This window comes from Hemicordylus capensis, chromosome 3 (assembly GCF_027244095.1).
Source record: "Hemicordylus capensis ecotype Gifberg chromosome 3, rHemCap1.1.pri, whole genome shotgun sequence".
In the NCBI taxonomy this organism is placed as follows: Eukaryota; Metazoa; Chordata; class Lepidosauria; order Squamata; family Cordylidae; genus Hemicordylus; species Hemicordylus capensis.
This window is the reverse complement of record NC_069659.1, coordinates 175,359,106-175,375,339: the sequence shown is the minus strand read 5'-3', so window position 1 is coordinate 175,375,339 and position 16,234 is coordinate 175,359,106. Positions and strand designations below refer to the sequence as shown.

Here is a 16,234-nt window from a genome sequence, read left to right as displayed (position 1 = left end):
TAAAAAACAATAACGTTTCCACTTTTCTCACAACATCGTACTTCCCAAAGGTAATGTGAGAGCCTGATCAGAATGACAGCATCTCTCTCTGTGTGAGTGTGTTTCTGCCTCTTATAATACGTTCCCCCCTTCCTATCTCTCTGCCTGGAAACTAAGAAATAAGATGCTTTTGTGAGCTGAGTAGCGTATCATAATTGCAACCGTGAATTAGCTGCATTGTAGTCCCAAGGAATTTACACGCTGGGGAAAGTATGAAACACAACCTTCTAAAATACATCACTAGCTGTTGCCTTTTGAAGCATTTGTCTGAAAACAAAGGCTAAGAATAGCTTTCTTTTTCCTTGCCCTTCAAGGCCCTATAATGCTGCTACTTTTTAATTTGCTTTGTCTCTGCTTATTAACATGTAAGCAGTGTCCTGTACTCCCTTATAAAGGACATCTTTAAATCACTAGAGAAACTGAAATGAAGAACTCAACCTTGTCTTAAGCAGAGTCCTGCACCCTTTGAACTTCCTTTACCTTGAATTTCCAGCATATTGCTGGTATTAAACTCAGGTGGTGATAAGACACTGAGTTCAAGAGATGATAAGGCACCAAGTTTGACCCACAAAGGATAAATTGAAATTGCTGATAGAAGGCTGCTCTATTTCTACATTCTTTGAGAGGGATGAAGGGTGCATTTCCATCTCACTGTCAGGCACCTGAAAACAAGAACTCTTATCCTCTGCTTAATCTGAAGGGGCTACCTTCTTAAGCTCTTTAAAAGTTATATATGGAAAACCTGAAATAAGCCGATTAGTAATAGTTGTTTGCAACTAGATATCAACAAAGTACATAAAAAAGCTGAAACATCACCAAGAATAGAATGAAGGGGGAAAGAGTAACAGAGATAGAGGCCTGACAGTTTTGAAATTATCATGTACTGATCAAGCAAAGGCCATGAAATGCCTCCTCCTTCCATCCCACCCCCACAAAAACCACATTAGAGAGTCATTTGGTATTTCTTCTGCTTACACAAGATAACACAACACTTGTTCCAATACAGAAGTTGGAAAACAAGGTTTAAAAGCAACTATCATTTTAGAACAACATGCATGCTTTGTCATCCGAAGTGTAGATGATTTACTAAAATTATGCAACATTTAGAAGGATTTTTGATCGATCTCTCTCATTCCCAATCTCTCTCACACACACACACCCTAAGGCACATCACAAACTATTTTTTGCATCTCCCTTCATTTTTCAAAGGTATGGAGGGCCTCTGTTCAGGAAATACAAGTCCAAAGCACACTTTGTGCTCAGTGAACTAGTTGGGCAGATCTTGATATCCAAGCCAAACTTGTCAATAAATCCAATGGTTCCCTTACACTACAAGGTAGCCAGTTAGCTTACCTTGATATTTATTTCTTTATCAAAGGATTAAGAAACTAAATATTTAATTAAAAACATTTTCTCAACAGAGTAACATGGACAAATTATTGCTGGGATTGGGAAGTCATCTTGATAAATTGCCTACACTGAAAGTTGCACAATGATAGCTTGCAACAGTATTATTTGCACCCTTTCTGAATTGTGCCGTTCCAGATATGACTAGAGTATCATTGTTGTTCTCATGCTCTAATACAGACTTCTTAAACACCCCATTTCAGACTCTTCCCCATAACTAGTAAAAAAACAACAACCCAAAACCCAAACCCTTTTCATTACCAGCCATCAACATGTGGAAGATGCAGTACAACAGAACTATTTTATATATAATACACCGTTATCATTGCTTTGTTGCCCTGTCTTAGGCGTATTGCCCTGTCCTAGACTTAGCCCGCTCTCCCCGCAAACCCCATCCAGGCTCTTCTCACTGATTGTGAGAAGAGCCTCTTTCTCTATATGGACTGTATTTTCAATATGAAGAAGGAGCATTATTTTAAAGGTAAATTGCTCAACTCACCCTTGGCAGCGTATACAGAAGGGTATACCATATATGTTTATGTATACACATAGACATACTTTTTCTTCATTGGCCACTCTTTTTTTTAAAGTTAATTCCAAACAGAATTCAGCTTTGTTTTGAATGTTTATATTTAGAATATTTAGAGTGTTTTCTCTTTAGTACTTGCTTAAAGATATATTATGATAATATACTTTCTTCTTCTTCTTTATGTTTCAATAAAATTGTAAAAAAAAAAAATTAAAAAAGAATTCAGCTTGGTTTGCAAAGCATAGAGAGTCTTGAAATACAGAGCCTCGAGAAGTTATTTGTCCATCCAAAATAATACTGAAGACTGTAAAACAGCATAAAGGGCGGGGGGAGGTGGAAGCCAGGATGTGGGAGGAGTCGTTTAGGAATATAAATATATCATATTGCACATAAGCAAGCTAAAGAGTTATGCCACTTTTCCTTGAAATTATGCATCTACATGATTTAATTTTTCATGATCGTCTAGTCTAATAGTAAATCCAGCAAATCGCCTCTAGCCATCAGTTCTTCTCTCTGTGTTTGGCCTTCTCTGCTGAAAAGAATTTGTTGGATGGCATCCAGGTGAGTAAACCAGGGAAGAAGAAAACAAAACAAAACATTTGAGACATGTGAGAGAGGGGCCATCAATGCAATCCCTAAAACTCAGGTTTTGGGGTGGTATATAAATATGATAGATAGATAGATAGATAGATAGATAGATAGATAGATAGATAGATAGATAGATATCCTGAAAACTAAATCCTGAACATGGACTTGGACTTACGAATGGACTGAGTGCATGCCTTTCACATCACACACACGCACACACACACCTCTTTTCTTTTATGTAAGTTGTGAGTGCTCCAAACATAAATGAATATTCCCCTACACCAGGAGAGGAGCAGTGAAGTTTGTAGATGGAATAGAAGGCCCCTGACATGCACTCAGCATGCAACCTCCAGGTTGCAGCTCACAGATTCTCCGCAATCGTGCTTCATGCAATCTTCCTCTTCAACATGCAGTGACTGAAGAGTGATGGTGCCTTTTGCCACCATATTTGCAAATGGTGAAAGTTGGAGGGGAACCTTCAGTGGGAGTTTGAATTTATATATTTATATTGATGGCTTGCAGTTGGTAATGGTTTTTCCCTTGTAAATGTCCCTCCAAATAACAATTAGGTAATCATGAAGTGTCACACAATGGCCATTTGGGGCAGGGTGGGAAATAGTGACTGTCAGGTGATAACGAAACAATTCTGATGTTTCGTTATCACCATCACAAAACCTAGCCAGCAACAGTGAATAAATGTGATAGGGGGTATGTACTTTTACACAAACCCCTTTCCCCACTGACGTCTCCTCCCTCCTTATTGAAAGTTTGAGTGAGCTACAAATAGATTCAGGAATATCCTATAGATATCCAGGATTTCTGTGGCAGACTAGTTGATATTGAATAGGTTCCCTCAAGGGAGAAAGTTTTACAATCACCAAGCATTTCCTAATATATCATATTCTTTCTTATAATTTATGCATAAAATCTAGATGCATCCCCATAGCTGGAGAAAATGACTGCCTGAAGTCTAAGGATATGAACCTGAAAGCTCTTCTAAAGCATTCATTTATTACAATAGGGTTGGTGCTTGCAGAGTGCTCCTAGAATCAGACTGCCTATCATAAGAAGAAATCCTCTCAAGAATCTCTCTTTCAGTTGTCTTTACCTTCTCTGACAGCCAGTTCCCTCTGTGACTGACGACTGTTAATCTAACTCCTTTATTCCTCTTATCCCTTTAGAAAACTAACACATCTACAAATTAGTTAGCAATGCTCTAAAGCCCAAAGCAAATGTACCAGCACCACAGAGAATCCATAACACTATCTCTATAGGATGAAAAGGAAATCCTGGTGCTTAATTTAGATCAGTTTTTAACTACTGCATGAGATGGGACAACGAAGACTTGTTTAAGTGAAGCGTATGTAGTCATGTCTGGCAAATAGCATAAGGAAACAACTGTTCTTTCATGCATACATCATGAAGTGAGCCTTTCAGCAAACTTCTCTTTTGCACATTCAGCATACTAACACAAAAACAAGCTCAGTGTCTCTATTCCCATTTCATCAAATGCTGCAGATGCACCTAGCTCCCCATAGAAGCTGCTACTTCTCATCTGGATGATTTCACAGTAGAGAGGTACAATCCCATTGGAGGGCATATTTCCAGCAATGTATTACAACTAGGCATGTCTCGGTCTGTTTGACTCTCAGTGCTGAAGACAAATATCAACCAGTGGTGTGTACGGAACCGGTGCCTGCTGATTCGAAGGTGGGGAATCTCTTTAAGGACAGAGGGGGGTGCTCTTACCTCTCCCACTGCATTTCCCCCACCGGCGCTGCCTTTTAAAACGGTCTGGCAGCATACCTCCTTGCCACCCCAGTGCCTCAGCAGACCAGAAGTTGCTGCTGCACTTGTGCACATTACAACGTGCAGTGGCAACTTCCGGTCACTTCCGGTCTGAGGATGCACCAGGGTGGCAAGGAGGTATGCTGCCATCCTACCAGACCATTTTAAAAGGCAGCACCAGTGGCGGAAATGCAGCAGGAGAGGTAAGAGCACCCTTGCCCATCTTTAAAGAGATCCCCTCACCTTCGAACCAGCTGAACCCCAGTCTTTCAAACTGGTTCGGAGGGTCATAAAGGGCGTCCAATCCGGTTCCATGCACATCCCTAATATCGACAGCATCAATCATGTGCTAGAGCTTCCACCTGCTTACCTTTGCAGGATCAACACCACTGCCTGTACAATTTTGTTTGTTTGTCGCTTAAATGATAAAGACCAGAGAAGCAGCCCAAATATTCACTGCATGGGGCAAAATCCAACTCACCTGTACAAAATGTCCCTTTGACCTCTGCTTGCTTGACTAGTGAATAAGCCCTCCACCTCCCAAGAGCCCTTGTTATCACTGCTCCTTTCTTATCAACAGCACACAAGCTAGGTGTGTACTTGGGCATTCTCATCTCAGAGGCTTTTCATGGGTTCTGGTTTCTCCTTGACTCTTCCTCAATTTCCTGCCACCTCCTTCCATTTCAGATGCCTCATCCTTCATAGGTGGTCTAGGCTACCTCTTCTCCTTTCAGCCATCCTACTTTCCCATTGATTTCAACATTCAATTTGCCTATCTCCCCAGCATCCTTAACTTTCTTTGTTTCTTTTGTCCATCATGTGCAGCTTTTTCTCTCCCTAGATCCTGTGTGATGTTCCTATTTCTCCATGATACCAGCTAGCTATTCACTTTCCTCCCAGCAGCTGCATAGTTTGTCAGTATTTTGTGTAGACCTTTCTCCATTAACAAGTACAGTGCTTGTTATATACAATAACAGTGCTTGCTGTTATGTGGGAGTATGGGCTTCTCAGAATGGACTTAGTGTCTGTATGCTGAGTGGTTGCTCATTTATTTGTTGTATTGTTTTATGCCTGCTTTTATATGTTTTTATACTTTTGACATGATGTGTTCTTATTGTCTTTTTATTGTATGTTTTTAACTTTTGTAAACCGCCTTGGGGTTATCATTTTAACGAAAGGCGGTATATAAATGCAAAAATAAATAAATAAATAAATAAATTCATTGGGGCTATTCACACGATTAGCAAAAATCGGGCTAGGAGAGCCTAGCCCGATTTTTGCTAATCGTAAGAACCACCAGGCTTGGCTGCAAGCCCGGTGGTTCTTGAGCGGCTAACCCGCTCAAGTAGCCCGCCCCTTAGCCCGGGTTTGCAGAGCGAGCGCTCCGCAAACCTGGGCTATTGGATCATGAGTAGCCGTGGCGCAGCTCCGCACTGCGGCTACTCACGAGGAGACCCTCCCGGAGGGGAGGCAAAAAGGGGAAAAGCCGCCTCCCGGATCCAGGGGTCTTGCCAGCATGCCCTGCGCACTTGTGCAGGGCATGCTGGAGCTTGCGGGGGCCAATTGGCCCCCGCTCCCCCAAACCCCCGCTGGTTCTGTCACGGAGCCAGCGATCATGTGGGCGGCCGCCCCAGCCGCCCAGGGCTCCCTGCCTGATCATCTGCGGGGAGAGCGGACTTAGCCCACTCTCCCTGCAGTTTTGGAAAAAGCGGGTCTCACGGGTCGTGAGACCCGCCTCATTCAGTAATATCAAAGCACCTCAGTCAAAGACTAGGGATGGATAGCAGTTAACAGATCTCAAAAAAGGATCTCAAAACCCACCTGTTAGAGAGGCTTTTAAAATCTTTTAATGATAAATTGATGGATTTTTTAAAAAATCACGTTTTAAATAGTTTGTTTTAATTGATTTTATTCTGTGCTGTGTTTTATTTGTTTTATTGTTTTAAAATTAACATTACTTTTCTTGCTGTGAGCCGCACTGAGCAGTACTGTATTGGAGGGGTGGGGTATAAATATTTCAAACAAATAAACAAATAAACAGCCAATAGATGTATGTAGCCTGTATATAAACAGTAGAAATTATGAGGTCATTCACACAATTTAAAAACATGTTCTTCCTGGGTTTGGGTGTGTGCTCCCAATCTTTGGTTGTGTGGAAGCAAGGTAGAAGGAAAACCTCGGTTGAAGTGAAGCAAGATAGGAGTAAAACCTGGGAAGCTTTCCCCACTACCTTGCTTCCACACAATCACATCTACCCAGGCTTTTCCTCCTACCTTGCTTCCACACAACCGAAAATTGGGGGCACACATAGCTCCCAAACCCTGGTTAGAACACAGTTTTTGATTGTGTGAATGACCTCTGTGTAATTTTTAAGCCAAGGAGGAGCCAAAACTCAATAGTAGTACATGTGCTTTTCACACAGAAGGTGCTAGATTCAATCTCTGCTCTATCCAACTGAATGGATCTCCAGTAGCGTTACTGCCACAGACTTCTGCCTTAGACCTTGCAAAGCCAATCAGAGTGGAAGGCAGTGTGCCACAAAGATTAATGGCCTGACTCAGGAGAAGGCAACTTCACCAGCCAATCTCACACTGACCCATTTATTAGTATTTTCTCTCTCCCTTTGAAGACTAAATATGTTCAACACGTCATTGGTTTTATTTAACCTACTGGTATGAAAATCCTTTCTGTGAATTGCTGAAGAGTTCATTTTGTTAATCCTTGAGGAGGAGTTTGTCAGATATTCTAAGTACTGGCTCCAAGCTATTGGATGACTTTGAAAAGAAAATATATATATGTTGGATCAATAATTAATCAGTGTTTTCTCCGGCAATGGCTTTTGCTGTGGTTTTTTCATCCGTGTGTGTGTGGGGGGGGGGTTGTTTTGGCGTGAGGGTAGGGGTGCATCATCCTGGCCCCCAGAAACACCACAATGCTCTGCGTAAGTGCACGGTGCTTTGATGGGTGGGCACCCATCAGTACTTCAGTGTGAACTGAAAACAGACAGTACTGATACGCAGTGAAGTAAATAGGGCTAAGGGAGTGTTCACTCCCTTAACCTGGTTTAAGAGCCTGGCTTCTTAGCTGGGTTGGCTGGTGAGGCACCGCAGGGAGCTAGCTGGTCAGCTCCCAGTGAATTCCATGGGCACCCAAGAGCAGGCTTAGCCACCCTAGCCCAGTTTTGGCTGCCTGTGAGAACAACCTAAATATGCCCTTGTATAATTAGAAACTGCCCCCACTTTGCTTCATGGTAATGTACAAATTTTTACACCTCTGGAGCATGTCCAGCATATGCAGTGGACTAGTGGCAACCCAGAAATCTCATTATTTATTTATTTATTTATCTATTTATTCGTTATTTATTTATTCATTATACATTAGTGATAAGGTGGATACAGCTATGTTACAGCAAACATGGTATGTGTGTGTGTGTACAAAATTAGTCCTGCTGAATATAATTGTGTTCAGTCATCTTACATTTCCATTTCTTTCTTGCCAAGGAGACTCAGAGGTCATTCACAAAATCACGAACTGTGTTCTACCCAGGTTTAGAAGCTGTGTGTGCTCCCAATTTCCAGTTGTGAGGAAGCAAGTTAGGAGGAAATCCTGGGTAGGCAGAGGCGTAACTAGGGAAAACAGCACCCGGGGCAAGCACTGAAATGGCGCCCCCCGCGCCCCCCCAACATACTACATTATACTTAGGTTTTTCCTCACAAGCGCCCGCCGCCGCCAAGCCAGGCCACTGACTGGCCGCCAGGCGCCAGCAAAGCAATGGGGGGGGCGCGCGGGCGGCGCGGAAGGGACCGCTCGGGGGGGGGGCGCCGACACGCTCCCTTGACTGTTGCAGCACTGCTGCACTGAGCAGGAAACATTTGTATTAACAAAAAAAAATTAATTTTTTTTTTTAAAAAAATTGTCATGCCGGCGCCCCCCACGTGACCAGAAAAGATGGCGCCCGGGGCACGTGCCCCCCCCCCCGCCCCCCTATAGTTACGCCTCTGTGGGTAGGAATAACTCTGTGAAAGCAAGATAGGAGGAAAACCTGGACAGCTTCTCCTCCTTCCTTGCTTCCACATAATCACTTCTACCCAGGTTTCCCTCTTACCTTGCTTCCAGAGAAATGAAAACTGGGAGCACACACAGCTCCAAAACCCAGGTAGAAGACAGTTTTGATTGCGTGAATGACCTCTTGTGTGATTGTGTGAATGTCTGCTGAATACAGCCAAATTTGATATTTAAATCAATATATATTAGCAAATGCTAGGATTCCAAATTGCTACTTGCCTGACTGTCTGTGGCAAGTAACAATCACATTCAAGCAACTAGGGATAAAGGCAGCTTCTTCTTTAGTGCATCAGAAATGACTACTAATGTATGCATAGTTAGCAAGCCTAGTAAAAAGGAAAGAGAGCTGGGTCTCATGATCAGTGAGACCCGGTTCGAGAAGCTCAGTTCCCCAACCCCCGGGGCCAGCGGGGGTTGGGGAGTTGGGGGCCACGCGGCCCCTGGAAGCTCCCGTATGCCCTGCACAAGTGTGCAGGGCATACTGGGGCGACCCCTGAGCCGGGAGGCTGCTTTTCAGCCTCCTGCCGGGGGTCTACTCGTGAGTAACTGCAGTGCGGAGACGCACTGCAGCTATTCATGTTTATTCATGGTTACCTGCTCAAGAACCACCGGGCTCGCAGCTGAGCCTGGTGGTTCTCATGATTGTAGAAAATCGGGCTAGCGGAGGCTAGCCCGATTTTCTACAAATGTGTGAATAGCCTCAGAGAATGTGGCCAGCAAACCTTCAAGCTTATCTGCAAGGCTAGTGTGCACTTTGGTCTGGTTTTAACAATCCATCAACCATTATTTGATTGATTGTGAATGTGAGCCAAAGAAGTTCTGAGTCCACACACTTCCTCCTCTTTTCTCCTCATAGGGATATGAAAAACCTTTCGAGCTAGGACAATATGCAACTGACATGAATCATATGAAATACACACAAGGTAGGAAGATTAGTGCAAAGCTTTGACATTTCTGTCTACTCTGTAATGAAGAGCCAACAAAAGTGAGAAGGGAGTCAGAAATGTGGTGACCATCCCCCTTTCTAGTGCTTTCCTTATCCACAAGGAACTGAATGGTCTTGCTAGGCTGCCACTGAACATGTGGTGGTGCTTTTTAATTCTTGATTTAATACTGGATGAGGGCACCAACCTGGCTGGTATTAGCAAGACCAAGATGGATAAGCAAGAAGTTGATTGCTCTCATTTGTGTCCTCCTGTGTTTGTAGTGCAACACCAACATAGGCTCTTGGTAGTCTCCTTTTGAACAATGCTACACCATGACGTAGCTTCATTCAAAGGGCATTCTGCAACATAAAAATGGCAGCTGCCATTTCTCTTTGTAACTGCAATATATATTAATATTAATCTATATGCAGATCCCCCCAGTGATGGGCAGGTGCCCGTCAGTGTTCCAGTGCCAGCTGAAAGCAGCTGGGGCTGACACACAGTCACCTAAACAGGGTTAAGGGAATGCTTGCTCCCTTTACCTCATTTAAGAGCCCCACTCCTTAGCCGGGTTTGTTGCTGAGGTGCCACCGGCCTCAAAAAATGTTATGCTGTGAATGAATATGGGCAGTTGCTCTCCCCATGCTAAATATAAGAGACAACAACTTAAAAGGTCCCTCTTTCCATACTTGGCAGGGGTGTATCCTAACCATTATTGGTGTTCCTATCTTCAATGCATGTGTCTAGCACATGTTTGGACTCAGTTATGCTACTGCAGTTAGATACAATGACTTGACTTGTGTTCCACTTGGCAACTGTGCACCGTAAGGAAAAGAAAAAAGTTTGCAAGACAAGTCTTTTTCCAAATGGAAAAACTCAGGTCATTCGCATTTAAAACAGTACGGGCAACTTGAAAGGTATGGCTTGCAGAAAATATAAGCCATATAAGCACAAAGTGAGTTTTGCTAGAATTAATCAAAGGGGTTGTTGTTTGATATACTTTTTCATAAAACCCAAAGCATGTAAAGAGTGGTGTATGGATCTGCATTCAATATCAATTTGCATCATTTTATTTGCTACCATAAAAGCTGGCCTATTTTGCTGACATGAAAACAGAGTCATATAATGTTCTTTTGACTTCAGGCCAGTGAAAACTGGTGCTACTGTACTTGCTCAGAACTTGCAGCTGAAGTTTTATTGGGGGATCAGGGGAGTTGCATGGGCGGGAATATTGCTATTCAGATAGAGCTAGCATAACAAAAGGCCTCGAGTATGCTAAACCTCCTGAAGTGGCTCCAGAGTTGTTCTGATTGCCTTTTTGAGTGTGGTTTGCTGAATAGCCAGGATATGGCTGATTTGATTTGAATCCAGGAAAGGTTGCTAGTTTGCTTCAAACAATATTTGCTTGTAACAAAAGGCATACTTGACACCTTATTCTTGTAATTTTCAGGCTTTCTTTTTTAAACAAAAAACAAAAACTGCCCTTGAAATTCCTGCCACTTCAGCCTGGTTCCAATATCCTCCAAAGAGTGCATCCCACAGATGCAGTCACACTGATTAGGGATGTGCGAGCCAGCTCCCATCGAGCTGGGCCAGTTTCGGTGGTCCGATTTCAAACAGGACCAGCCCTCCAAAGTGGGGTGTCATTCCAAGTTCAAACTGGACCACTCCCCCAGTTTGAAGAACTGGCTCGCAGGCCGGCTGAGGAGGTATACTTGTAAAGAGGAATCCAGCTAGGATCCCCCTCAGCAAGTAAAGGGATATTCCCTAGACTAAGAAGGGTGGGGTGGCAAAAGGGGAATTTTAACCTTTAATTTCCTGATGGTGGGGACAGCCGCAGCTGCAGTAGTGACAATGGAAGCAGCAGTGGGGGCTCCTTCAACACCCCCCCCCAAATGATAGATCAGGCTGGCTGCAAATCACATGGTGATGCAGGAGCGTGACTACTATGAGGCAAGGGGAGGTGGCTGCCTGGGTCCCCCCACGCCTCGAGGGGCCCCCCAGAGGCAAGTCACATGAGGCAAGTCACATGACTATATATTGTGAAGTGTGTGTGTGTGTATCAGCGAGGGGCCCATTTTAAAATTTTGTCTCTGGGCCCACTCCTGCCTTGTTACACCCCTGTGGTGATGCAAATAGCCTCAGTGCATGCACAGAAGCCCAAACCAGGCTGCAGCCAGCCCAACCTGTCATTTGGGAGGCCAGTGAGGAGATTGGAAAAGGCATAAGATGTTGCTACCTCCACTGCCTCCCTCATCCCCGCCGGCAAGAAAGGTAAATATTCCTCTTTCGCCGGCCTGTGGCCCCCCCCCCCCCCAGTCTAGGTAATCCCCCTGTAATTGGTAAAGGCGAATCCTAGCCAGCCGGCTCAATGGCCAAACCAGACCAGACCCAGTTCAGCCAAGCCTGAGCCCAGACCAGGTTAATTCGAATCCAGTCCAGATTAAAACTGAGCCAACCAAACGGCCGGCTCGCACACCTCTGACACTGGTAAAATAATAGGTACCACTTTGGGGCAGTAGTGTATGTGAATGTGATGGGTAAAAATGTAGAGTTCACAAAAAAATGGTACTGGGATGCAGCACTTGCCTCTGTGGTGATTCAGGATCAAATGTCACTTCCTCCATATGTTTGTAACCACAAAGGCATGCCAGTTTTAGAACATCTGAACCAACCCTACCTGTCCCAACTCTCTGGAGCTGGTAATTACAAATAAAAATAAATGATCAGTTTATTCGAGAACCCCAGGCCACAATGAGAACCCCGAGTTTGGAGAATGAGCCAAACGTCAACATTTTGGAGGCTGGGACAAATATCTTTTTCAGATGAAAGCAAGAGACAGGCAGCTTGTATTGTAACAGATCAAGAGTGGCAGAGAGATATTAAATACAGATCCATATACAACAAAGACCACCTTGTTTAACCCAATTCCTTTTCTGTTGGTTTAACAACAAACACAGTGACAGACTGTGCAGCCAAAATCAAACAAGTGTTACCTCAGTAGGTAACACTTACTGTTACTACAAACTGCAGCTTCATCACTAACAGGATGAGGCAAAAATCAGTGTGTATGTTTTAAAATTCTGGGCCTTTTCACCTTGATCCACAAGGCTACTGGAAGCCAGGTGTACTGTTTCTTCCTTGCTAACATTTTAAAGTTGCAAATTATTCTCTTGCTAGGTATGCATATTTTAAAGATTAACCTATAAGAGATTGGAGCAGTTATTTTAATTAAAATAAATTAATGTTTTAGCTTGGATCTCTTTGATCACTTCCTTGTTAACAAACTGAATAACAATGAAGCCTTTGAAATGCAAGACCTACTGGGATTTGTACAGCTAGCAATGTCCAGACTAGAGCTAAAGAACCAGTAATCCGATGCTGTGTGTGTGTGTGTGTGTGTGTGTTGTTTCTTTATTCAGTTTTATCCTAAACGTAAATGTTATCCAGCACAGTTTTACATTAAACACCATCAATACCTTTTCAAGCCCTTTGTAGTGAATCGCTGCTGTCAAAGGCTAATCTTCTCCCCCTTTTATCGTTTTTTCCCCCTACCTGACAAAGGGGACAGGTCGGCATTGTGTGAAGCATGGTGCAACAAAATGAGCTGGTTGCTCTCGCTCATTAGAGTTGCTGTGCTTGTTTGGTGAGAGACGAAGGTGTGCGAAGGGGAGGCTTTCCATCCTAATGACACAAGAACACTCAACAGCAATATGCCTTTTATCAGTTTTACCACTTACTTGCTGCTCCTCTTAAAAGAAAGACTCACTGGATGGAAGGAGACAGTGGCAAAGGACCCTCTCATAAAGGCACCGTTTTGCAAGGTTTTTGCTCTGTTCTCCCCGATGCTTACATTTTCATAGCAAACATCTTGTGATCACAAGACAAATTCTTTGCAACATTCTTCCTCACCTGGAGTTCAGTGAACTGTGTTTAGTTAAATGCAGATGTAAGAATAGGGGCATACCGCAGAGGTTTCTGATCAATTAAGGCTAGAGTTGCCTACTAGGGACTTTCAGAGAGGACATGCAGCTATTTTGGGCAACAAACACCCCCCCCTTTTTTTTTTTTTTTTTTTGCATTTGGAGGAATAGAGACTATTTGGGGGACTGAACAACTTCTTTGCATTTGTTTTGGGAGAAGTTGGAACAATTTGTTCTCTCAGAACACTTTGCTCTCATGGGCAGTTTGTCTCCTTCCCCTGCAAGCATCCGACTGACCATCCATATCCAATGGGGAAGCCAGAGGGGAGGATCTGTTTCAGTGGCAGGTTACAGAGCCACATGATGCAGGAGCACGGATAGGTGGGCCTGGCAGGTGCAGCCTGTTTCCTTGGTGTGGTGACAGCCGTGAGAAGTTAGCAGTTAGCGAACTAACCGTACTGAGTTTAGCAGTTATTTTACTCAGTTTTAACTAGATCTCCTCCCGCTCTCCCCGCACATGAGCAGCAGTCTGCTCTGGGCGGCCGCAGTGGCTGCCCACACAATTGCCGGCTCCGTCATGGAGCCAGCCGGGGCTGGGGAGTTCGGGGGCTGCGTGGCCCCCGGTAGCTCCAGTATGCCCTGCGTGAGCGTGCAGGGCTTACTGGAGAGGCCCTTGAGCCGGGAGGCTACTTTTAAGCCTCCCAGTAGGGGGTCTACTCATGAGTTGCTGCAGCACGGAGCCGCACTGCGGTAACTCACGATTAGAAAAACTGGGTTCACAGAATGCTCGCTCCACAAACCCGGTTTAAGGGGAGGGGTAGTTTGGCGGGTTAACCGCCAGGAAGCCACCGGGCTCGCCTGCAAGACCAGTGGCTCCCACGATCAGGCGAAATTGGGCTAGGCTCCCCTAGCCCAATTTCGCTTGATCGTAGGAATAGCCCCAATATTCTTCTACACAGTCTTGACAGTCTTCAGTGTGTGGTTGATGGCCTGATCCAGAAGGGCTGTTCTTATGTTCTTATTGTTATATTTATTTCCTGCCTTTCTTTTCCCATGAAACTCAGGGTGGTGTACAGTGTATAGAATTCCCAGTTGGTCTCCTATTGAGGCACTGATCAGATATAGCCTTGCATAACTTGCCATGATCAAGAGATGGACACGTGGCTGTATTCAGGCAATTAAGATCAGGAGTGCATGTGACCATAAACCCACAGCTTGATTGTGACATTGGTTTGTTCTTGTTTCTATTATTAATTAGAAAAAGCAAGTTCAGGAACTCCTGCATTAATTATGGATGATTTGTTGACATTGAAAACACTCAGTGGTAGACATCAGATCACACTACTATCTCCTCTTGAAATAACTTAAATGGCACATGATCACAGCCAATAGTGTTGATAGCTTAACAAAAGGATTAGACAAAGTCATGGATGATAAATCAATCAGCATGGATTAGCCATGACAGAGAAGTGAAACCTCCATATCCAAGAGGCCAAATTCTTCCTGTTGCTATGTAAACTGCTTTACTAACTCTTTGCTGAAAAACAATATATTAATAACAATACCACCAGCAGCAGCTATGGACAAAGTGAGTAGATCTTTGTGCCGTATTTGTGAGCTGCCAGAAGCATCTGGCTGGCTATGCTGGAAACACTGTTTATGTAGATAGATCAGTGGTCTATCCAACAAAGCTGGTTCTTATTTTATTAATAAGAGCAAATGCAATTTGAAAACAAGGACTGCAAATCTAACAACATTCCTGTTCCTGGAAACAGAAGAAATAGAGAGACTGACAGATCTGAAACCAAAAATAAAACAAATGCAGTCCAACAGGTCCAACACTTATTGCCGAGAACACTGGCAGGTTAAGGCAAAATTCCTGGCAGGGCTGTTTTTGCAAAGTTGGTAATTTCAGCTAGAAATTAAATTTGACCTGAACCACGTATCAAGCTGTCAGTTCCATTCACCTAAATTAAATGTAACTTATGCTGCCTGAACACAATGAAAATCAGCAAATTAGTTATTAGGCATTTCTCACACAGTAACTAAAGCACTTTCAGAAAACTCTTGAGGCTAATCTTATAAAGAACACCAATAAGGACATAGTTTAAAAGTATATATACAGCTGCATTGATGACAGTTGACAAAAGATGTAGCCAGAGAGTCCGAAAACTTTAACTACTTTTTGCCTCAGTAAGAGCAATTAATCTCTATTCCCACAGGAGCAGCCAGAAGGAGAAAAAAGGAACACGGGACTCCCTTTAGGGATGGGGGCAAAATAACTGCAGTGTGCATTAAATATGCAAAAGGCCATTAGGTGTGATTAAAGATTAATCCTTTGTCAAAAGACAGGGCTTGGGATCATTAAAGGTTGTGACTTTAGCCTTAATCGTTTGGCTTATTGTTTTTATTTAATTAGCTTAGCTTAATGAGTCTTTGGTTATTGATGTCTGGGTCATTGGAATATTAACCAAGGCACTCGTTGCCCAAGTATGGTTCTACTAACAATATTCCCATTAAGAAGTTGTGTGCTCTGAGTTTAACAGACAAATAAACAAAAACAAAAAAAATAGAGTTTGCAAATGAGAAATAGTAATGTGGAAGGTGTAGCCCACTTACAGAGTCAGCAATTAGAGCACAGAACTGAAGTGTTAATTTATTCCAGTTTCAGGGCGTCAAATTTCTCAAGGCTGGTTTTTCAAGATTCCTTCAACATACATGAAAAATGAATAATGGGTGATATTTTGTAGATATGCTCTGGGAAGTTGAAGCAATTTCATACACTTCCTAACATCCTATAGTTCCCTCAAGTTTGAATAGAAGGCTCCATCATGGTTTGTGGAGGGGGGGCAGGCTGCCCAAACCTTGTCTCCAAAAGCCCCCCTTTTGAATTGGGCCATATTGAATTGACTAGTGATCCAAAATGCCAAATCAAATTGGGACCACTGCTCCCTCTAAGGTGTGCTCAT

At 43.4% G+C, this 16,234-nt stretch overlaps 1 protein-coding gene across 5 annotated transcripts in view; it reads right to left on the bottom strand.

The window, feature by feature from the left end:
- Positions 1–16,234, bottom strand: part of PCDH9 (protocadherin 9) — a 1,118,779-nt gene that overhangs the window by 312,382 nt on the left and 790,163 nt on the right. The window lies entirely within an intron of this gene.